Raw genomic sequence first — 25,488 nt, forward strand, 5'->3', positions numbered from 1 at the left:
TTGACTAAGTTAAATGGACTTGACTCTAGGCCCTCAACCCCATTTTCGTATACAATTTACATTAGAAACCTTGCAATTGTGACTTCTTTCTCTGCCCTTTTGATATATAAATCTTCTTAAAAGCTTCTTACCAGTTTTACAACCTAAAAGTATCCGTCTGAAGGACCTGGGTGCCAGCCCTTTGAAATAAAATCAAGGAAACCACCACAGGCTTGAAGAGAAAACTAGGGTATTTGTGGCCTCAAGGCTCCTTCTGTGGGAGGAGCTGCTACTTCCCTGAGGGGTGAAGCTCTTCATCAATCATTCAGCTCCTGCTCCTTGGAGAGCTCCAGGAATACCTGAAAGTGGGGGAAGAAATAAAGGTAGGGATGCGCCAGTCTGCCTCCTGTAGCTCCAAGTGAGAGCAAACTGTATGCACATATTATACATTCTTATTCCTTCGATGATATAAAATTACTAAAACTGACCCGCTTGTTCCAGGTGGACTGTGAGAGGCTGTCCTCCTCCAGGCTGGAGCTCTGGACCTACCTCCCAGTCTCTGTGGGAGTGGGCGTGCCTAACCCCTGTGGGTGCCTTGCTCCAAATTGTAAAACGACCTCCTGTTAGGACAATAGAAGAAAATTGACTCTTGTTTTCGGTAAGGCCAACTAGCAAACACAGGTGGCCTAAGACTCTTCCCACCTCAGCTCTGAACAACTCCCCAGCCCTTTGTTTCAGCTGAATTGAGCTCAGACTGTGTTCTGGTCCCTCTCCCCTATTGCAATAATCTTGAAAAACTTCATTGCCTGTTTAAATTTATCCAGTGCAATTTTTCCTTTGACATAGACATTCAATTATGTAACCTACTAAATGAATGCCCCTGTGTTCTCTAACATGTTCACCATTAAAGAGAGGTAATGAAAGGAGGCAATTTTCCAAGTAGTACTTATAACTACCACCACAAAATCATGAGCCTTCTGGATTGGAAGGACACCAATGAACTGATTTGTTTATTAAGTTTCACGGCAAACATGTTAGGTTTATACCATATTCGAGGTAAAATGTAAGGAAATAGAGGTACAGAGAGGAAAGTCACACTCCCTGTGGACTATCACTCCCACACTCCAGAGGGGAGTCTGGAATGTAAATCAACAATTGTGATTCAGTATGGTAATTGCTTTCCTAGGAGTACATGCACTGAGTCTTTTGAAGGTCAAAGAGGAGTGTCTAATTTAGACAGGGGAGGTGTTAGAGAGCAAGTGACATTTTAATTACAACTTGAAGGATCAGTGGGTATTAACCAGGCAGAAAGTTAGAGAATAGTTTATCTAGGTAGCAGAAACAACATGCACAAGCCATGGAAATAGAAGGCAGAGCATAATTTGAGACAATGCATTGTTTAGCAGGTGGCTAGTTCACAGTGTGTATGTGAAGCCCTTAACTCTCGTCCCCTCACCCCATAGCATATGCATTAGCAAGCACATTCAATTCAACTTCCAAAACAATCTGTCCACTTCTCCCCATCTGTACCCTACTTAAGTTTGATAGATAGAATACATTTTAAGGTTTTCATTTCAGAGGCTCAGAATTGAGCCTCTCTGGCTTGAGCAAGGTCGTAACATTAGTGAAATCACTAGCATAGAATTCAACCACTTCTCACTCCCTCCACCATGACTTCCTTAGAAGACCAACATATTTTTCACCTGGGTCATTCCAACAGCTTCCCAACTAGTCTGCTGGCTATTACTCTTTACCCTCCTACAATGTCATCTTTAGGCTACAGCCAGAATGGTCCCTTAAACATGCAAATCAGAATCATGCTTTTGGTTAAATTCTTGTAGTTGCTTCCCATTGTCCTTAGAATAAAATCCAGATTTTTTTTTTTTTTTTTGAAGGGAGCATGAATATGTTTGTTCTGCTCCTGGTTTCATGAAAGGTTTTGCAAAGGTACTTTTAGGCTTTTGCTTCATTTAAAAAAAATCATCACAATGAAGTTATCTTTAATTACTGCATCAATAAATTGGGAAGAGAACTGGGCAGAGATAGCTCAGCCCCTCCCTTCTCCTTGGGCTCTGTAGAATTGTGGAGAACTTACCCAGTACTGCTCTCTGCCAACCAAAGAAAGGGTCCTGGCCCCAGAGGACCTTTTTGTATGATTGACTCCCTATTTAGCGACACATCTCAAATATCACCTGACTAGCCTGTCTAAAGTAAGCCTTTCACCCCCATCACTCTCATAGGAACCACTGTTACTTTAAAACATCACTCACTGCATGACATTTTCTTCATTTGTTTTGTTTTGGTTTTTGGTCTCTCCACACTGGAAAATAAATCCATAAGAACAGGAATCTTTTCCTTCTATATCTCCAAAGCCTAGAACCATACACGCCACAGGTAAACAAATAATTGTTATGTAGATTGAATCTACAGAAGGAAGGCTAGATAATGAAAAACAGTTGTGTCTAGCTTAAGGCCTCAAATTTCATAGCATAAAATCTTTGTCCTCTTCAAATAGAGGGATTTTAAAACTTAAAACTTTAAAGCATTATTTAAAGTTTCAAAACTGAAAAAAAAATAAAAGGAAATTAACTTTCAAATAATGATTTTTATAAAGCAGATTAGGAAATAAAATAACTATAGCTATGCAGCTATGCAGAATACATGTTTACTATTGGCTACTTGAAAGAAATACATCAATAGACAAGTTAGGACTTGGTTACATCAAAAATGGTCACATTTTGATTAATTGCCTAATACCTTAATAATGTAAATTTACTGCTTACCTATACTTAAGAGCGTGAGAAATGTAATTGAGTTCTCTGCCCTATGTGAGTAATCTCTAATTTTCATATTCATTAAATGACTTTTAATCTCACACATGAAAATATGCTGCTGCCTCTAGTTGTCTAAATAGGAAGATTCATTTTGTAAATGAAAGCAGCTGTAAGATGACTCATTAATCTCTATAACATCATAGGTGATTCAAAGGACATGATTTTAAAACAACTGTCTACCCTGTACTATATAAAGACGGTTTCAAATTTGCTGTCAATATCTCCCGGTCATTTGCTGGTGGTTTTAAGATAAGTCTCAGCTAATGTGTCTAGCTTGATTTAGAAAAGCCTAAGGTATCATATAACTGAGGCAAAGATATTGATCTTCCTGAATGATAGTGTTTAAATTCCCACAGTCCATATTCTCCAAAAGAAATTCATTAATAGAATTGAAGATGCTCAGCAATTAGAAAGATGAGATAATTTCTTCTTTCAACACTTCATTCCATTGATCCTCTATAATTCCTCCTCTCTCAGATGAAGCTTGGGTAAGGCATCTGGCAACAAGATTATCATTGCTGCTGTTGAAGTGACATTTGATTAAGCCAAGCTTCTAGGGCTTATATTTAAAAGGACTGGATTCTTGTGCTAAGAAGTTAATCCTTGTGTCTCTGATTCAATTACATTTGCAGATTTCAACAAGGGTTTTTATTTCTGTCTCTTCTTCCATGGGTGGTTACTTTGAAGGAGTTCTGATAGTCTGAGTCACATTTGCTGTTTCTTTTGGAGACCTTCAAATAAAGGAATGTAGGTAGCCTTAGAAACCATCTTCCTCTTTCTATTTTTATAAGGTAAGGAAGTTATAACATTCTTTTAGCTATTGATTATTATTGATTTTGTGAATGTTTCTAAAACTTAAAATGTACAAACCACTTTCAAAACACAAAATGTCTTTAAGACTTGGTATTTAAATAAATTTTTTGTAAAATGACTTAAAATTTATACAAGCATAAAACCAGATGTAAAATCCTTTCATGTATATATCTTAACTATCATAAACCTGAAATTAATTTAAATATTAAACACTAAAATACACAATAGTTACAATTTTATTTATTGTGATGGATGATGTTGTGTCACTGGAATTAAATTGCCAAAATTGGGGTTTAATAGTTAAAAGATGGAGCCTCAGGACTAGTTCCATGTGTAATAAATTCCTCAATTTTAACTTTTAATTCAGAAAATGGATTTTTGCAAAAATATGATTGGTAAGAATACATTAATAGTTCCCTTTATGTTTGCTATTTCAGAAAACTCAGACGACTACCACTTAAAAATCATGGCTATCAAGCATATTCTCAAATGCCAATTTTAAAAGTTAGTTGATAACTGAAAACTTTCTGATTCAAATTAGCATTAAACTGAATGAAAATCCAATAGTTGATAGAATTGGGAAAATAAACGCTAATCATTTCATATTTATTACCATAGTCACCACTACTGAAATACTATAAATGGTTTATACAAATTAGATTTACTGTAATACCTCTGGTCACAATGTTTATAGACAGTGCAATTTCAGCACTGGTTCTTTACTCTTGATGGGCCTATACTATTTGGAGTCTGATGATCACTCAATTTCCCACTGATATTCTCTGAGCTACATCAATACCCTCTTTTATACAGTACCTTACAGGGCCTTCGGCCTTCATCTGGGGCAAACATGATCTTAAACACAAATGTAAATTTTGGCACTGTAATTTTGTGAAAATCCTCAATAGTAACTCTTGAACACCCAATATTTTATCCCCAGATCCATGGAAGTATTGACTTTGATTAGGTATTTATTTAACCACAAAAAGAGGAGGTAGAATTGGTGGGCATAGTATGTGCTTCAAAGGAAAGACACATCTTTTTCCTTTTCTTTCCTTTTTTAACCCCCTACTTTCAATGTACTCCCTGACCGAGGGAGGAGTAGATGAGGGCTCAGCAAGGCTAAAATGGTTAGCTGCCTTCTGTGTGCCTGGTGATTTACATACTTAATCTCAGTTAATCCTCACACCATCCTTCACCATTTAGGACATTTAGGACACAGGAGTCCAGAGAGATTATATAACCTGCTCAATCCCACAAACTAATAATTGTTTCAATCAGTTTCCAAACCTGGTTTATTCTTTCCAAAGCTGAGGCTCTTTCTGCTGAAGTCTTCATCTAAAGAACACATACCATCAAATTTTAGTGATCATCATCTGTTGTGAGTTTTGTTTTTCCCCAAAAGACAGCAAACTCCTGGGAGTTCCCTGGTGGTCCAGTGGTTAGGACTCTGCGCTTTCACTGCCATGGAAGAGGTGTAGTATCATATTCACTGTGGTGAAAGGAGTCCAGCCTAGTGTGGTGATAGTTATTTGTCCACGACTACTTTTCTATGAATGAATGAATAAGTGAAAGAATGAATGGAAAAGTAAAAGCAAATTATTCCTGGACATAAAATTTACATCTTTAAATCAATCAAGTTTAGACATAAAATTTACATCTTTAAATCAATCAAGTTTAGATCATTCTCTTAGCAACTGTAATGAGACAACATTACACTGACTAACTTCTATAACTTTTCATGGACAAGTTCAGAAAACAGGGAACGGAAACCTGGACTATGTGCCTTATGGAGCTAACTCTAGAAACTGTATACCTGGTTGCAGGTAATGTTATTTTATTAATTACTAAGTAAACTTAAGCATCATGAGCTGCAATTACAAGGCCAGGCCCTGACTGATACCCTATGCAAATAAAAAGTCCAGTAAGAAAATTCTATCTACTCTATTTGCCAGAGGTAAAAAAAAAAAAAAAGGGGGGGGGAAGGAAAATTCCTAATCAAAGTTCTAGACAATGATTTTCCTTACGGGCTACTAAAAATGATGCTTATACCTTCTCTTATACCTCCTTCTCATTTATTCATTATGTTAATTATGAGTATCACCCCTTAGTGTTTTTAACATTGTGCTGTATTTTAGAGAGTATGCCAAGAACTATTTTTTACACTTTGTATGTTGTCCTGAGGAATAATGAATATCAGTAGAGATAATAAAATGAGAAATAATGCAACAAAAGCAAAAATGCAAGACAGTATAAAGACAAATGCTAAATTAATTGGCCCTCACCTTAAATATAATTGGGTATAACAGCTGTCACACCCCTTATAATATACAGTGTGGTGAGCAACCACCCAAATTCTATTTTCTCCAACTATTCTTCATTTATATCTTTGACAAGAGGAATAATTATTCTTGTAAAAACAAGTCTTACCAAAAGGAAGCATGAGAGTGCTATGCAAGTGTTCTCAGGTTGAAACAAAGTGTCAGAACCCTGAAGCTTCAAGGTGATAGTGAGTTTCCCCAAGATGAACCGCAGGTGTGTGTGTGTGTGTGTGTGTGTGTGTGTGTGTGTGTGTGTTAAAGATTGATTCACTGTGTATTTATTTATTTATTTGGGCTGCATGGGGTCTTAGTTGCGGCACACAGTATCTTCGTTGAGGCATGTGGGATCTTTGCTGCACATGGGCTCTTTGCTTCGGCGCGTGGCCTTCTCTCTAGTTGTGGTGTGCAGGTTTTCTCTTCCCTAGTTGAGGCATGCAGGCTCCAGGGCACATAAGCTCTATAGCTGTGGTGCATGGGTTCCAGAGCATGTAAGCTCTGTAGTTTGCAGCACGCAGGCTCAGTAGTTGTGTCACATGGACTTAGTCCCACAGCATGTGGGATCTTAGTTCCCTGACCAGGGATTGAACCCTCATCCCCTGCATTGGAAGGTGGATTCTTTACCACTGGACCATCAAGGAAGTCCTGCCCCAGGTGCATTTTTATTTAGTTTTTATTAAGACTATTGGAATAAAGTGGTTCTACTCATAAACCTCTCATATCTTAGGAAAAAGTAGGCTAAAGCCCAAACTAATCACCTCATAATCGCTCTTCATTCCTGCCAGAAAAGGCACAACACATTTTAAAGATGGCAACTATATTTTTTGCAAAAAAATTAGCAAAATAAATCTTTTAAGATGTTCTACCAAAAAATGCATGCAAGTAAGAAGCAAAACAATCTTTTGAATCTCTTTACCCTGATTATTTCTGACAGAAACATCATAAAACAGATAAATTTATATCTATATGAAAAAGTTCCCACTAATTAAGATTGTTATATTTTCATTAAATATTTGATGAATACTACAATTTATACTCCAATTCTCTAATATGGCATTTATGATTGTTAATTTAGAAATCTTGGAAATGTATTATGTTAAGCAATTAAAATTGTATCTTTTTTTTCAACAAAATGAGTGTTATAAGTGCTTACAGTGTTCTGCTATTTATTTTTACCCTTTTAGGAAATGTTAATAAATAAATAAAAGTTGTGCCCATAGATGGACTATGAGAGGAAAAAAATCCTGTTCTTCCTTCCTTTCCCTATTTTTAATTATTTTTAACTTTTTATTTTATATTGGCATATAGTTGATTAACAATGTTGTGATAGTTTCAGGTGTACAGCAAAGTGATTCAGTTATACATATATAAAGGTATCTATTATAGGTATCTATTCTTTTTCAAATTTGTTTTCCATTTAGGTTGTTACATAATATTGAGCAGAGTTCCCTGTGTTATACAGTAGGTCCTTGCTGGTTATCCATTTTAAATATAGCAGTGTGTATATGTCAATCCCACACTCCCTAACTATCCCTTCCTCCCAGATAATCATAAGTTTATTCTCTAAGTCTATGAGTCTGTTTCTGTTTTATAAATAAGTTCATTTGTATCATTTCTTTTTAGATTCTGCATATAAGTGATATCATATGATATTTCTTTCTCTAACTTATTTTACTCAGTATGACAATCTCTAGGTCCATCCATATTGCTGCATATGGCATTATTTCATTCCTTTCAATGGCTGAGTAATATTCCATTGTATATATGTACCACATCTTTATCCATTCCTCTGTTGATGGACATTTAGGTTGCTTCCATGTCTTAGCTATTGTAAACAGTGCTATGATAAACACTGGGGTGCATGTATCCTTTCAAACTATGGTTTTCTCCAGATATATGCCCAGGAGTAAGGTTGCAGGATCATATGGTAGCTCCAGTTTTAGTTTTTTAAGGAACCTCCATACTGTTCTCCATAGTGGCTGTACAAATTTAAATTCCCACCAACAGTGTAGGAGGGTTCCCTTTTATCCACACCCTCTCCAGCATTTGTTGTTTGTGGATTTTTTGATGACAGCCGTTTTGGCTGGTGTGAGTTGATAACTCATTGTCGTTTTGATTTGCATTTCTCTAACGATTAGTGATGTTGAACATCTTTTCATGTGCCTCTTGGCCATCTGTATGCCTTCTTTGGAGAAATGTCTACTTAGGTCTTCTGCCCATTTTTTTATTGGGTTGTTTGTTTTGATGATATTAAGCCACATGTGCTGTTTGTAAATTTTGGAGGCTAATCCCTTGTCAGCTGCATCATTTGCAAATATTTTCTCCAGTTCTGTGGGTTGTCTTTTCATGTTGTTTATGGTTTCCTTTGTTGTACAAAAGCTTTTGAGTTTAATTAGGTGACAGTTGTTTATTTTGTTTTTATTTTCATTACTCTGGGAGGCGGATTGAAAAAGATATTGCTGTGATTAATATCAGAGAGTGTTCTGCCAATGTTCTCCTCTAAGAGTTTTATAGTGCCTGGTCTCACATTTAAGTCTTTAATCCATTTTGAATTTATTTTTTGTATGGTGTTAAAGAATGTTCTAATTTCTTTTCTTTTTTTTTTTTTTTACATGTAGCTGTCCACTTTCCCGGCACCATTTATTGAAGAGGCTATCTTTCCTCCATTGTATAGTCTTGCCTCCATTGTCATAGATTAATTGACCATAAGTTCATGGGTTTATTTCTGGGCTTTCTGTCCTGTTCCATGATCTATATTTCTAATTTTGTGCCAGTACCATACTGTCTTGATGACTATTGCTTTGTAGTATAGTTTGAATTCAGGGAGCTTGATTCCTCCAGATTTGAAATTGATTCCAAATCAGTTTCTCAAGGTTGCTTTGGCTATTTGGGATCTTTTTTGTCTCCATACAAATTTTAAGATTTTTTTTTGTTGTTCTAGTTCTTCGAAAAATGCTATTGGTAATTTGATAAGAATTGAACTGAATCTGTAGATTGCCTTGGGTAGTATAGTCATTTTCACAATATTGATTATTCCAATCCAAGAACATGGTATATCTTTCCATCTGTTTGTGTCAACTTCTACTTCTTTCATCAGCATATTATAGTTTTTGGAGTATAGGACTTTGGTCTGCTTAGGTAGGTTTATTCCTATGTATATTATTCTTTTTGATGTGATGGTAAATAGGATAGTTTCTTTAATTTCTCTTTCTGATTTTTCATTGTTAGTGTATATGAACACAAGAGATTTCTGTGCATTAATTTTGTAACCTGCAACTTTATTAAATTCATTGATGAGCTTTAGTAGTTATCTGGTAGCATCTTTAGGATTTTCTGTGTATAGTACCCATATCATCTGCAAACAATGACAGTTTTACTTCTTCTTTTCCATTTTGCATTCCTTTTATTTCTTTTTCTTCTCTAATGGCTAGGACTTCCAAAACTATGTTGAATAAAAGTGGTGTGAATGGACATCCTTGTCTTGTTCCTGATTTTAGAGGAAATGCTTTTAGCTTTTCACTGTTGAGTATAAAGTTAGCTGTAGGTTATCATATATGGCCTTTATTATGTTGAGGAAGGTTCCCTCTGTGCCCACTTTCTGGAGAGTTTTTATCATAAATGGGTGTTGAATTTTGTCAAAAGCTTTTTCTGCATCTATCAAGATGATCATATGGTTTTTATTCTTCAATTTGTTGCTGTGGTGTATCACACTGATTTTTCTTGTTTCTTGAGGTAAGATTGTATTGCTATCAACTTCATTCTTAGAACTGCTTTTGCTGCATCCTACAGGTTTTAGATCATTGTGCTTTTATTTTCATTTGTCTCTAGGTATTTTTTGATTTCTTCAGTGATCCACTGGTTGTTTAGTAGCATATTGTTTAGATTCCATATGTCTGTGTTTTTAACAGTTTTTTCTTTCTTGCAGTTTATTTATAATCTCATAGTGTCGTGGTCAGAAAAGATGCTTGATATGATTTCAATTTTTCTTAAATTTACCAAGGCTCACTTTGTGTCCCAGCATGTGGTCAATCCTGGAGAATGTTCCACGTGCATTTGAGAATAATATGTATTCTGCTGCTTTTGGATGGAATGCTCTATAAATATCAGTTCAGTTCATCTGGTCTAATGTGTCATTTAAAGCCTGTGTTTCCTTATTGATTTTCTGTCTAGATGATCTGTCCATTGATGAAAGTGAGGTGTTGAAGCCCCCTACTATCATTTTGTTACTGTCAATATCTCCCTTTGTGGATGTTAGTATTTGCCTTATATATTGAAGTGCTCCTATGTTGTGTGCATATATATTTACAATTGTTATATCTTCTTCTTGGATTGAACCCTTGATCATTAGGTACTGTCCTTCTTTGTCTCTTATAAAAGTCTTTATTTTAGAGTCTATTTTGTCCGATATGAGTATTGCTACTCCGGCTTTCTTTTGATTCCCATTTATGTGGAATACCTTCTTTCATCCCCTCACTTTCAGTCTTTATGTGTCCCTAGGTCTGAAGTGAGTCTTTTGTAGACAGCATATATACGGGCCTTATTTTTGTATCCATTCAGCCAGTCTATGTCTTTTGGTTGGAGCATTTAATCCATTTAGATTTAAGGTAATTATGGATGTGTACATTTCTATTGCCATTTTCTTAATTGTTTGGGGTTTGTTTTTGTAGGTCTTTTTTCTTCCCTTCCTCTTATGTTCTCTTCCCCTGTGGATTGATGACCATCTTTACCATTGTGTTTGTGTTGCTTTCTTTTTTTGTGTGTGTATCTATTGTAGTTTTGGGGTTTGCTGTTCCCATGAGGTTTTGATATAGCAGTCTATATATTTACAAGGTTGTTTTAAGTTGCTGGTCTCTTTCTCACCTAGAGGAGCTCTTTTAGCATTTTTTTACAAAGCTGACCTGGTGGTGCTGAATTCTCTCAGCTTTTGCTTGTCTGTAAACCTTTTGATTTCTCCATCAAATCTGACTGAGAGCCTTGCTAGGTAGAGTATTCTTGCCTGTAGCTTCTTCTCTTTCATCACTTTAAATATATCATGTCACTCCCTTCTGGCCTAAAGAGTTTCTGCTGAGAGATCAGCTGATAACCTTATGGGAGTTCCCTTGTATGTTATTTGTCATTTTTCCCTTATTGCTTTTAACAATTTTTCTTTGTCATTAATTTTTGTTAGTTTGATTCATATGTGTCTCAGCGTGTTCCTCCTTCGGTTTATCCTGCCTGTGACTCTGCGCACTTCCTGGACTTGGGTGACTGTTTCTTTTCCCATGTTAGGGAAGTTTTCAGCTATTATCTCCTCAAATATTTTCTCAGGTCCTTTCTCTCTTCTCCTCTGGAACCCCAATAATGCAAATGTTGGTGCATTTAATGTTGTCCCAGAAGTCTCTTAGACTGTCTTCATTTCTTTTCATTCTTTTTCTTATTCTGTTCCACAGCAGTAATTTCCACCATTCTGTCTTCCAGGTCACTTATCCATTCTTCTACCTCAGTTATTCTGCTATTGATTCCTTCTAGTGCATTTTTCATTTCAGTGATTGTATTGTTCATCTGTTTGTTTGTTCTTTAGTTCTTCTAGGTCTTCGTTAAACATTTCTTGCATTTTCTTGATCTTTGCCTCTGTTCTTTTTCCAAGATCCTGGATCATCTTCATTATCATTATTCTGAATTCATTTTCCAGAAGGTTGCCTATCTTTACTTCAGTTAGTTGTTTTTCTGGATTTTGTCTTGTTCCTTCACCTGGGACATGATCCTCTGCCTTTTCATTTCATCTGACTTTCTGTGATTGTGGTTTTTATTCTGCAGACTGCAGGATTGTAGTTCTTCTTGCTTCTGCTGTCTGCCCTCTGGTGGATGAAGAGGTTTGTTCAGGCTTCCTGATAGGAGGGGCTGGTGGTGGGTAGGGCTGGGTCTTGTGACTCTGGTGGGCAGAGCTCAGTAAAACTTTAATACATTTGTCTGCTGATGCTGGGGCTGTGTTCCCTCCCTGTTGGTTGTTTGGCCTGAGGCAACCCAGCACTGGAGCCTACAGGCTGTTTGGTGGGGCTAAAGGTGGCCTCTGGGAGGGCTCACACCAATGAGTAATTCCCAGAACTGCTGTTGCCAGTGTCTTTGTCCCCAGAGTGAGTCACAGCTGCCCCCCACTGCTGCAGGAGACCCACTCCAGCAGGAAGGTCTGGCCTAGTCTCCTATGGGGTAAATTCTCTGTTCCTCGGGTCCTGATGCACACAAGACCCTGTGTGTGCCCCCCAAGAGTGGAGTTTCTGTCCCCCCCCATCCAGTGGAAGCCTTGCAGTCAAATCCCACTGGTCCTCAAAGCCACACTCTCTGGGGACTCCTCCTCCTATTGCCAGACCCCCAGGCTGGAAAGCCTGATGTGGGGCTTAGCACTTTCACTCCATTGGGAGAACTTCTGTGGCACAATTGTTCTCCAGTCTGTGGGTTGCCCACCTGGCAGGTATGGGACTTGATTCTATTGTGATTGCACCCCTCCTGCCATCTTGCCATGGCTTCCCCTTTGTCCTTGGATGTAGGGTATCTTTTTTGGTAGGTTCCAGCATTTCTTTGTCGATGGCTGTCCAGCAGTTAGTTGTGATTCCAGTGTTCTCTTAAGAAGGGGTGAGTGCCTGTCCTTCTACTCCACCATCTTGAGCTAATTTGCCCTTTTTTTAACATTTCAATTTAATTTGAAACTGTCTACTAGCATTTAATACTTAAAAGATTTCACTATGTCAGTTGTAACTAAGCTAAACCATCATTATTAGGATGACATAGGGATTAATAGTCCATCCGTTTTCCAGATCATTTTCTTAGTCGAGAGAGATGGACCATATTTTTGTGCATGTTCTTTCATCCTACTCCCTGTAACTTCAGAAAAAATACATATACCTTAAATATTTCCTGTAGAAAGGAGACAGGCAGAGAAGAGACATACAGTCCACAATGGAAAAATACATTAGTAAATGCCATTATGCTAATTCATTCAGTGAACATCTCGTATGTGCCAGGGACTGCAGTAGTCACAGGGAATATAAGGGTGAGCAAGGCTGACCTTGTTTAGACCATCACAGAACTTCAGGCTGGTTGGAAATAGGTAAGAAAAAATTCCAGGATTCAAGACAGGGCACAAAGCTTAAATTAGCAAGCCCTCTGACAGAAGTGATGTGAAAATGGGCTTGACCTAATGGAAGATATAATTAGAAGGCAGTGAGATAAGATGATGGAGAGGTAGTGAGGAAGGAAAGAGATAGGGCTAGACTAACAGGATTAATGTCTTTGAATAAAATGGAAGATTGAATTTTAGAAATAGTCTAGAGTATGATCTGCCTCAAACTATAAACAGATGTAACTTCTCAAAGAGTTTTCCCAAACCAGAAATCCATGTATTAACATTATTGCATTATGTTGCATTCCACTGTGATAGTTTTTTGTTTTGGTCATTTCGAATGTAGTACTTCAGAATGTAGATGTCATGCTTTTCTTTTTGTCATAAATGTGTTTTGGAGGGGGAATTTGAAAGATGTAATATATTAGTTGATAAGAAATAAATTCTGAAAACAGAAGCATTGTAGAAAAAGTAACATTCACTCATTCATTACGTTTTTGATATTTACTATGTACTAGGTACTGCTTCTATATCAGGTATAACATGAGAAACCAAGAAGAAAATGTCTCCACCTTCAAAGAGTTTTCATTAAAGTGGGAGAGACACATAAAAAGAGAATAAATGAATTATTATATGATACAATGACAGGAGACGTGCAAGAAAGTAGAACAGGTATAAAAAGAGATAAAGGTGGTAAGTGGGCAGCAGAGATATTTTGGATACAGCGAGCAGATAAGAATGTCAGAGGAGGTGACATTTGACCAAAGACCTGAAGGGAAAGAGGAATGAGCCATGTGAGGATCTGGGTTTGGGAGGGCAAAGGAGGGCTTCCAGGAAGATGGAACAGTGACTGGAAATTTACTGAGGTGGGAACTTGACATGTTTGAGAAATGACAGGGAGGACAATAGGGCTGTGACCAAAGACAGAAGTGGGAGGAAAGAAGGACAGAGAGGTAATCATGTATGGCTTTGTAGGCCATAGTAAAACAATTGAATTTTATTCTAAATATCATGGAAACGAACTGGATGGTTTTGAGCAGAAAATGATGCAGTCTGATTTTTGTCTTAAAAGGATGTCACTCCTGTTTGGGGAAGAAACTATAGGATGTGCTGATAGAAACAGGGAAAGTAGTTAAAAGACAATTAGTAGTAATCTAGGTAAGAGATTTGGTGACTTGGGTATATGCAAGTGGTGAAGGTGGTCAAAAGTGGCTAGATTCAGAATATAATTTGAAAAAGGACTGACAGAATTGTTAATGGATATGATTGGTGAAAGGAGAAAATAAGCAGAGTTCATGATGACACCAAAATTTGGGGTATATGCAAGTGGGTTTGTGGTCATGTCATTTATCAAACTGGGCACTATTAAGAGAAGAGTAGATTCGATGGTAAACAACAAAAGGAAATGAGATCGAGAATTGAAGAAAATATAGGAGATGTTCTTATTCAGGGCCAAAATAGAAAGTGAAAGCAAGGAAGAGAATAAAGGTGAAGGCAAAAGTCTTAAATGGGAATATAAATGCAGCGATTGTATTTAATAGAAATTAAAAATTTAAAAAACTTTTTAAAAAGTGCGATTACTTGACTTTGTAATTGAATAGTTCTGTTGTCACAGACCAGGAAATATCTTCACATCATTGGCAGACTTTACACTGAATAGACATTATATTATTGTTATAGTATGCTCCCCCAGAAAATTGCTTTAATAGTATATGAATATGTCCTTTGCTTGAAGCCTCAGACAGGTAAAGTACAGTAGGTCTGTGCATTCATGTCTTATTGTCGAGCCTGAAAGAGAAGGTGCAGTAATCTAAGTGTCTTTCTCACATGGAAGATGACGGCAGCCCTAGAAGATAATGATCCTCCATGGGGTGGACAAACAGCCAGCATGCTGTTACATGCTACTGACTGTCCTCCTAGAGCAATTTATTACTCAGAAGTTTTTGAATTTCCCTAAGGAGAAAGAAAACCTTTCATGGGCATAGGTTTCTTTAGTGAATGCTTATGACAGAGCATTTCCGCTTCATTCTGTGCCACAAAGCTGCTTATCTATTAGGAATGGGAAAAGTCAGCTTTGATAAATTGGAAGCCTATTTAAAATTCTCCGGCTCAAAGCCATTATCTCTCAAGTGCCTTTTAAGGTTTCACATTCCCTATTTTCAAGCTCAAGGGAAAATGGGAAGAAAGCTATCCCTTCTAACATAATACATGGCTTTGATTGCTGGAGTTTGGTTTCAAAACAATTTGTAAGTCACAGACATTGATCACATTAATTTCCAACTGCAGTTTTTATAGCTGTACAATAAATAGTGTCAGAGTTGGTCTTAAAAGGAAACACAGAAAGACCACCATGTGCACATCAGACCTTAACCCAAATTCACAATATTACAGCGGCTCAGGTTTTTGCTATCCATTAGCACCACCCCCTATTTGCATAGAAACAGCATAATTAGGTGTGAGGTTTGATCTTTTATTGGCACCCTATGGAGGCTAATGACAGTTTAAAGAGAGCTGTAATAATCTTAGCCTTACATTTGGGGGAAAAGCAAAAGGTGTATCTGGAATTCTGGATAACAGTAGGGCTAAAACCAAATCTACCTGCTTTCCAACATGTTCTAGCTCAGAACATGATAAGAGGCATGGAAGCAGCACTGGGTAATCTCCACAGAGCTAGCAGCTGATCATTACGTGACTTAACACAAAAGCAAATTGCAAAGAATTGCAAGCTTAGGCAATCCCTATGATTTATGAAGTTTACCCCTCCACAAAACTGTTGCTTAAGCCCTTTCTATTGTTTACCCCAAATCACCCTCCTCATCAGCAAGCTGAGTTTGAATACATTTAAACCTAGCTGACCTTATTGGGCTATTTCACATTTACCCCCAAATAAAAAGTTTTGAAGTAGAGGATAGTTCAGAGATCACTAAGTAACTCCACCCTGCAGAGCAAAGATTCCTCAAGTCATTTTGTTATCCTCTTTGTTCATACTAATCTCTGGACCATCTTGGCTGGCCCCTCTGCTGTATAGGGCTCTTTCCATGAGACTGGGTTTTTGGTTCTGTTTGTACCGATGCTGTTTTATCGTCTTAGTCCTCTTTATGTTGAAAGGAAATGTTAATAGCTGACACCCAACATTACCTAGAACAAAGTAGGAGTTAAATAAATGTGGGCTAGGTTAACAAGTTAATTCTAATAACACCACATCTAGGAAGATATATCATTTCTGCCTTTGAAAATTTCTAAATTTAAGTAGTTGGGTCTTGGGGTGGGGCTTGCTAAGGAGATGATGACTAAATATCTGAGCAGAACTGGAGAGAAGGCAGGCAGAGGCCATGCTGGCCATCACCCCTGGTTCCTGGAAATCCTCACCATTGAAAGAGCCAGTGATAGAGCTTTAAGATATGAATTTATATATTATCTGATATTTGGGAAGACCTTCTTTATTAGCTCCAAATTTATTTTTAAAATGACCTTTCCCTTAAAATACAAAGCTACTATTATTACTATTACTACTAGAATCATATCCTGCTGACCAAAACTATTTTATCTGAATCATTATGTAAATGGACTATGTACTTCCATTTGTGGTGTTCATGAAGGAACATAAGAGACATAGAGATTCTTATACCAGGACTTTGAGGGAGAACAGAGGTGGTGGAGTCTTAGGTTGTAACTTCAGACAGGAAATAAAGGGATTTCATCAAGTCCAACAACATTTGACCAAGACAATCTTAATGTTCCTTCGCTTGACTTGACTAAACTTTAGACTGGTTTTGTCCTGACTATAGGCTCCTGTCCTCCCTTTTCTAAGAGCATTTATTTTAGACTACTTCTAATTGTAAATTCATTTTCTACATCTTTAAGATGTAAGTCTTTTTAAAAGCCTCTTACCAGTTTCACAACCCAGGAATATCTTTCTCAAGGACCTGGGAGCCATCCTTTTGAAATTATCAAGAAAGATAGAGTCCCTTATCTCCTGGTCTCTGTGGAAGATTAAGAGCCTGTCTCCTGTGGCATCTTTGCTCCAAGTTGTAAAACCACCTTCTGTCAAAATTTTGCTTTTCTTTTGGGTAAGATGAACTATCAAACACAGGTGGCCTAAGATTCCCTCCCCCCCGAACACCCCAACACACACACACACACACACCCCAACACACACGCGCGCGCGCGCGCGCGCGCGCACACACACACACACACACACACACACACACACACTCTCTCTCTCCCTCTCTCTCTCTCTCTCTCTTAAAAACTCCCCTGCCCTTCTTTTCCTTTTAGTTAGGTATCCAGATCTGGTGTGCTCCCCCCATCCACATCCACCTATCTCTGGCAGTGGTATCATACTAACATCAATTTTTGTTTGTCCATCTTATCCAGTGAACATTTTTTTAACACCCTACTGCTCTTACACCAAGAAAGAAACAGTTTATGCTTAGAGTCCTACTGTCCCTGATCCTTCCTTGACAGGTTTATAGGCCTTTGTAGGTCTGCCACCTGCTCCATTTCTGTTGAGGAATGGGACAGAAGAAGACCCCTTCATCTGGGTATTCATCAAGTTCCATACCCTTCTGGTTGGAGACACCATCTTTTTCTTTCTCCTTCCTTCCTTCTCCTGCCCCCTTTCTCTTCTCCATCCCATTTTTCTCCTTTCCTCTTCCTTTCTCCCTCTTTCTTTAGTGACAATTATTCACTTTTCCTGAAGGACACGTCATCTCTTTAATGAGTTCAGGCTTTCAGAGGAAATAAAATAAAATCAATTTCCTTGTAATACGAAGGAAACTGCCAACACGGTTCTGCTTTCTATACTGAAAAGGCCACTGAGGTAAGGAAAGCTAAAGGACCAGGCTACCTTCCTGAAGGGGAGAGAGGCTGAGAAAAAAATAGGCACAGGAAACAAAATCAAAAACTGATATCTCAACAAAGTATCCTGCTAAAATAGCATGAGCAAGTCATCCTTCCAAAGGAGAAATGAGAATTTGACCACCACTGTTCTATGAACAATTCAAGTGTAACTCTTCTTAAGTGAGACGGCATGGTAGGCAGCCATGCAGACTAGCAGCATTGGCATCACCTGGGAGCTTTCAGAGACACCAAATCTCAGATGTTATCTAGACCTACTGGATCCAAACTGCAGTGTGATGAGGATCCCAGGTGATTCCAGTGCTCACTAAAGTTTGAGAAGCCCTGGCATGGAGAGAGCAAGCTCTGGAGTCTTGATAATAATCATGACAATTCAGCACAATGTGTCCAGTACAGTCAAGTGAGTTATATTATCACCAATACTTTTACAAGGCAACGAGAAGTAACTTGTCTAAAGTCAGAAAGCTAATGCAGGCATACCTTGTTTTATTGTGCTTCACTTTACTGTGCTTCAGTTATTGCCTTTTTTTTACACATGGAAGCTTTCTAGCAACTCTGCTTGGAGCACATCTATTGGTGCCATTTTCCAACAGTATTTGCCCACTTCATGTCTCTGTGTCACATTTTGGTAATTCTTGCAATATTCCAAACCCTCCACCAGCAAAAAGATTACTATTTGCTGATGGTGCAAATGGTTAGCATTTTTTCAACAATAAAGTATTTTAAAATTAAGGTATGTACAAAGTGTTTTTAGACAATGCTATTGCACACTTAATGGATTACAGTATAGAGTAAACATAACTTTTATATGCAAGGGGAACCCAAAAAATTCGTGTGACTTTCTAAATTGCATATTTGCTTTATTGTGGTTGTCTGGAAGCAAACCTGCCGTATAGCTGAGGTATGCCTATAAATGGAATCAGGAAGTTAAATAACACCCAAGTTGAAACCCTGAGTCTGCTGCTTACTGGCTCTAGGCAATCTTGAGCAAGTTACCGAAACTTTCTGAGGCTTTCTTATCTGAAAAATGGAAGTGATATATATATATACATTCCATGGTTATGTAGATTAAATGAGATTACTTGTATAAAGAATCACACATACATAGATATTATTTGTATTTTCAGTGCTCCTGATAATCCCTGGAGAAAAAATAGTCGTTCTGTTCAAGAATAAATATATTCAGTCATCCTTATGTTAGATGTGAGTTGGGAGTGGAGGTAACTACAACAGGTATATGAGACAGTACTGAGGAGAATTTACTTAATTTTCAGATCTTTGGTTGTAGAAATACATGATATATTCCAGGGACAGAGACTAGAGAAGAAATTGACAGGTCTGAGACTTCAAAGAAAAAATGAAAGAAGTCATGGGAGGAAATGTTTAAACGGGCATCTTTTGTTGCCAATTAGCACATGATTTTAATTTAATGTTTGCATTAAACCCTCAAGTGTTTAAAGTTAGCATAATTAGTCATTTTGCAATGTGATTTGCCTTAGGTTTTCGCATTACTTTGTTTTTTCTTTGTTTCTTTTTTCTCTTTCTTTTTTTAGCCAGAGATTTACTCTGTAGGGTAGAAGATGAGAGACATAAAAAGGTGGAACCTGTTAAGAAGTTGTGAGCCTGTTAAAATCATGTCCCTAGAATCCTGATTCTATACTAAGCCTGTCAAGCAATGAGGCAAACTGAGAAGTCTCCTACAGTGTTTTCAAAGAAACTCGATACAAAAAACAATCTAAAAGCAAGCAGTGTGAGGTGTGAAAGAAATCATGCTGCTGCAAAGACCCTCCCTTGCTTTAACCCAGGTGCACCCACACTATATGAGTGCACAATTCACCCCTACATGTAGACACCCCCCCGACACACACACGCCCTTATATCCCCTCCCCATCTATCTGTCCCTGGTGTTCTGCTTTGCTGGTGACCAGAGTAGAGGTTCTGAAATTATACTCTATATGGTACATTTGAAAAAAATTGATTTAAATTTCCTCTAAAATATATTTTTTTGCCTTGAAATTTATCACAAAGCACATGTAACATGGGGCATGCTACAGTGCAGGCAGGGGACATTGCTAGGGTTCCTCATACCATTTAAACCTCCAATTTCCTAATTATCACCTACTTCCTACTCCTTAGAATGAAACTGTTAGTGTATTTTGCAGTATTAATAGATTTTTCATTAGTAATTGTGTTTCAGAATTGCTTTTCATATAAAAGCCTTGCACTTATTGTGTCATCCCATCATCTTACTTCAATGCATTCCTTACAATCATTTCAGATGGCTAATAACTTGTTAATATAACTTTACAGGTACATTTTGTCCCTTTCTCTCCGCCGATTGTAGACATACCAGCTCATTAAACACTGTGAAAGCACAGAAGCTAAGACCCTTTCTTTTAACAAGCCAGCTGTGTGAAACCGAAGTCTAAGCTCTTTTTCTTGTAATGATCTTGCCACACCACCTCCATAATACCAGGAGGGTAGGGTGTGTGAAGGGAATATTTCACAGAACGGCTCCTACAAGGGGTAATTAACTTGGGGGTGGTATTTCTAAAGTTTTCTTTCAGATGTTGCTTTAATCTACTTCTTCCTATCTCGTGTTATTTCCAAGTCTCATCGGTGCAGTTAGCGGGCTGAAGGAGGAGCACGCCGAGCTCACACTGCACAATGAAACTTGTGTTGAGGCACAACTAACATTACTGGTTCCAGCCCCGCACCACTTCTAACAACACATAAAATGACAACAAGTTGCTGTCACTTAGCAAAATAGCATCTGGGACGGTGTGAGTCTGCAGGAATCCTTAAGGGTTAGTTGTTGCTAACACAGTTGCTAACTTTAAAACACAAGATTTTTCTATTCCTGGTTGTCCTTGTGATTACATTTGATTATTTGGGGGTTAAGTTGGAATGAAAAGTGTTCACACTAGTCCAGATTGTTTAATAAATTGCTTACAAATAAAGGTGAAATAGGCCTGAAATTATTTATATATTCAATAACAAAATAGAAGCCAGTAAATAGTAGAACCAGTAAGAATTTAACAGTGCCTCTTGCTGAGTTTACTGTATATTTATATAAAACAAATATTGCATACCTGCCAGAAAAAAAATCAGCACAGTTTAATTTTAATTCCATTACCCCAGTTAAATTAACACAAAATGACAAAATTGTTCAATAATTGTATTTTTTTATTATACCCAGTGCTTATGCTTTCAAATAAAATCAGTCAGCTCTTAAAAACAGTGTTTCTCACAGGAGACCCTTTTAGTTGAATGCCTGCTTCCAAAGTCTTCACTCAGAGTAAACCCACCCTGATTTAATTCACTTACAGATATTTTCATAACCTCTCTCACACAAACATAAATGTTCACGGGCTACATCTAAGAAGTTAACAAGCCTAAGATAACAGTTCTGCCGAGCTATGAATTCAAATCCTACTCTACTTTGAGGGAGAACATGGGATGCTAGCAAAATAATGAAATGTAATACATCAATCTGTCTGCCTAGAGAACTCAACCTGCTCAAAATAAATTAACTTAAACCACCAATCTGGAGAGTTGAAATGCAAATAAACTAACATGGTTGCACTACCAATGCCGTCTAGTTTTCACCACAGCAGTAGTTTTCAGTGACTGGAACACAGTTATAGTGGCTCTCACCACAGTGCCCCTGTAATACAATGTACACACTGCCATTCTAAGCTTTTCTTCCATGTGTCATATTTATTTCTTTGGATGAATTTTTTTCCCCAGTGGTATTGGGTCCACTGAAGGAAGATAGGGAGCATGTTTTGGTTTTAACAAATACTTGTCAAATAAATGAATGAATGAGTCATTAAATTAATTGAATACTAAACATTTCAATTTTTTTTTCAAATGACCTGAGCTCTTCATTTCTAACTTATGTGTTTAATACTATTTTATGTTTGCAGATATTTCAAATTTCAAATGTCTTTATTTCACTAATCATTTTCCAAAGACCATTTCAAATGTAACTTCAACCATGAAGCCTTTGGTAATTCTTCTAACAGCTATGACCTCTTCCTCCTTTGAGTACCAATAGCACTTTAAATGTACTTCTGTTTCAGAACCTTTCTTACTCCCTTTAATTTAGAGTTATTTCTTTTATTTCCCTAAACACACAGTAGGCTAAAATTTTCTCAAGGACAGGCAAGGACCACCTTTTCCAGTTGCTAAGTTCAGCATGTAGCCATGTAAATGGGAGGTGTTTGATTCAAAGTAACTTAACCAAAATTATTGATCACAAAATATGGCTCAATATTATAAAAGGTATCTTAATGTTTAAAAAAAACACCCCATAATCCTTGCTTATAAAAATTCTGGACTTAAAAATAAAATATGTGAATTTCACCTAGTTCAACTAACTTACCAAAATGAAAAATGTGGGCTAAAATAGTTATGGATATCAGCATAGGAAAGAAGGAACATTTTAAAAACTAGAGAAGAAACAAGAACCGTTATCTATGAAAAACAAATATCAGGAGCTACACTGTAATATAGTGGAATGAGCTCTGCCATTTGCTATTTCAAGTGACCTTGGAAAAATTGCATTGCCTTTTAGGATCTCTATAAAATGGACAATCATACCCACTTTATTGTGAGAAGAATGAGAAGATTTCTGAGACTTCCTTTAAACTTTAAGATGCTACACAAATATGTTTTTAAACAGAGGATGAGGGAGGAACACTCCCAAACTCATTCTATGAGGCCACCATCATCCTGATACCAAAACCAGACAAAGACGTCACAAAGAAAGAAAACACAGGCCAATATCACTGATGAACATAGATGCAAAAATCCTCAACAATATACTAGCAAACAGAATCCAACAGCACATTAAAAGGATCATGCACCATGATCAAGTGGGGTTTATTCCAGGAATGCAAGGATTCTTCAATAAACGCAAATCAAACAACGTGATACACCATATCAACAAACTGAAGGAGAAAAACCATATGATCATCTCAATAGATGCAGAGAAAGCTTTTGACAAAACTCAACACCAATGTATGATAAAAACCCTGCAGAAAGTAGGCATACAGGGAACTTTCCTCAACATAATAAAGGCCATATATGACAAACCCACAGCCAGCATCGTTCTCAATGGTGAAAAACTGAAACCATTTCCACTAAGATCAGGAACAAGACAAGGTTGCCCACTCTCACCACTCTTATTCAACATAGTTTTGGAAGTTCTAGCCACAGCAATCAGAGAAAATAAAGAAATAAAAGGAATCCAAATAGGAAAATAAGAAGTAAAGCTGTCACTGTTTGCAGATGACATGATACTATACGTAGAGAATACTAAGGAAGCTACCAGAAAACTACTAGAACTAATCAATGAATTTGGTAAAGTAGCAGGATACAAAATGAATGCACAGAAATCTCTGGCATTCTTATACACTAATGATGAAAAATCTTGAGAGGGAAATTAAGAAAACACTCCCATTTACCATTGCAACAAAAAGAATAAAATATCTAGGAATAAACCTACCTAAGGATACAAAAGACTTGTATGCAGAAAACTATAAGACACTGATGAAGAAATTTAAGATGATACAAATAGGTGGAGAAATATACCATGTTCTTGGATTGGAAGAATCAACATTGTGAAAATGACTCTATTACCCAAAGCAATCTACAGATTCAATGCAATCCCTATCAAATTACCACTGGCATTTTTTACAGAACTAGAACCAAAAATTTCACAATTTGTATGGAAATACAAAAGACCCCGAATAGCCAAAGCAATCTTGAGAATGAAAAATGGAGCTGGAGCAATCAGGCTCCCTGACTTCAGACTATACTACAAGGCCACAGTAATCAAGACAGTATGGTACTGGCACAAAAACAGAAATATAGATCAATGGAACAGGATAGAAAGCCCAGAGATAAACCCACACACATATGGTCACTTTATCTTTGATAAAGGAGGGAAGGATATACAGTGGAGAAAAGGCAGCCTCTTCAATAAGTGGTGCTGGGAAAACTGGACAGGTACATGAAAAGTATGAAATTAGAAGACTCCCTAACTCCACACACAAAAATAAACTCAAAATGGGTTAAAGACCTAAATGTAAGGCCAGACACTATCAAACTCTTAGAGGAAAACATAGGCAGAACACTCTACGACATAAATCACAGCAAGATCCTTTTTGACCCATCTCCTAGAGAAATGGAAATAAAAACAAAAATAAACAAATGGGATCTAATGAAACTTAAAAGCTTTTGCACAGCAAAGCATACCATAAACAAGACCAAAAGACAACCCTCAGAATGGGAGAAAATATTTGCAAATGAAGCAACTGACAAAGGATTAATATCCAAAATTTATAAGCAACTCATGCAGCTCAATAACAAAAAAACAAACAACACAATCCAAAAATGGGCAGAAGAACTAAATAGACATTTCTCCAAAGAAGATATACAGATAGCCAACAAACACATGAAAGAATGCTCAACATCATTAATCATTAGAGAAATGCAAATCAAAACTACAATGAGATATCATCTCACACCGGCCAGATTGGCCATCATCAAAAACTCTAGAAACAATAAATGCTGGAGAGGGTGTGGAGAAAAGGGAACTCTCTTGCACTGCTGGTGGGAATGTAAATTGTTACAGCCACTATGGAGAACAGTATGGAGGTTCCTTAAAAAACTACAAATAGAACTACCATATGACCCCGCAATCCCACTACTAGGCATATACCCTGAGAAAACCATAATTCAAAAAGAGTCATGTACCAAAATGTTTATGGCAGCTCTATTTATGATAGCCAGGACATGGAAGCAACCTAAGTGTCCATCAACAGATGAATGGATAAAGAAGATGTGGCACATATATACAATGGAATATTACCCAGCCATAAAAAGAAATGAAACTGAGTTATTTGTAATGAGGTGGATAGACCTGGAGTGTGTCACACAGAGTGAAGTAAGTCAGAAGGAGAAAAACAAATACCATATGCTAACACATATATATGGAATCTAAGAAAAAAAAATGTCATGAAGAGATTAGTGGTAGGACTGGAATAAAACACAGACCTACTAGAGCATGGACTTGAGGATATGTGGAGGGGGAAGGGTAAGCTGTGATGATGTGAGAGAGTGGCATGGACATATACACACTACCAAATGTAAATTAGATAGCTAGTGGGAAGCTGCTGCATAGCACAGGGAGTTCACCTCTGTGCTTTGTGACCACCTAGAGGGGTGGGATAGGGAGGGTGGGAGGGAGGGTGACGCAAGAGGGAAGAGATATGGGAACATATCTATATGTATAACTGATTCACTTTGTTGTAAAGGAGAAACTAACACACTATTGTAAAACAGTTATACTCGAATAAAGGTGTTTAAATAAATAAATAAATAAATAAATAAAATAAACAGAGGATGTGGCTTCAGGAATAGAAGGAAATGATGATGGTTGGGAAGGGTAAGGTCATGTTGAAAACTCTCAAAGTCAAACAGAGCAGCTTGGATTTGATGAAGTAGAAAGTAGAACATGTGCATCTATCTTTAATGTGGAGAATGACATTATAAAAGTAGCTTTAAGATATATAAATAC

The sequence above is a fragment of the Kogia breviceps genome, chromosome 12 (assembly GCF_026419965.1).
Source record: "Kogia breviceps isolate mKogBre1 chromosome 12, mKogBre1 haplotype 1, whole genome shotgun sequence".
NCBI lineage: Eukaryota > Metazoa > Chordata > Mammalia > Artiodactyla > Physeteridae > Kogia > Kogia breviceps.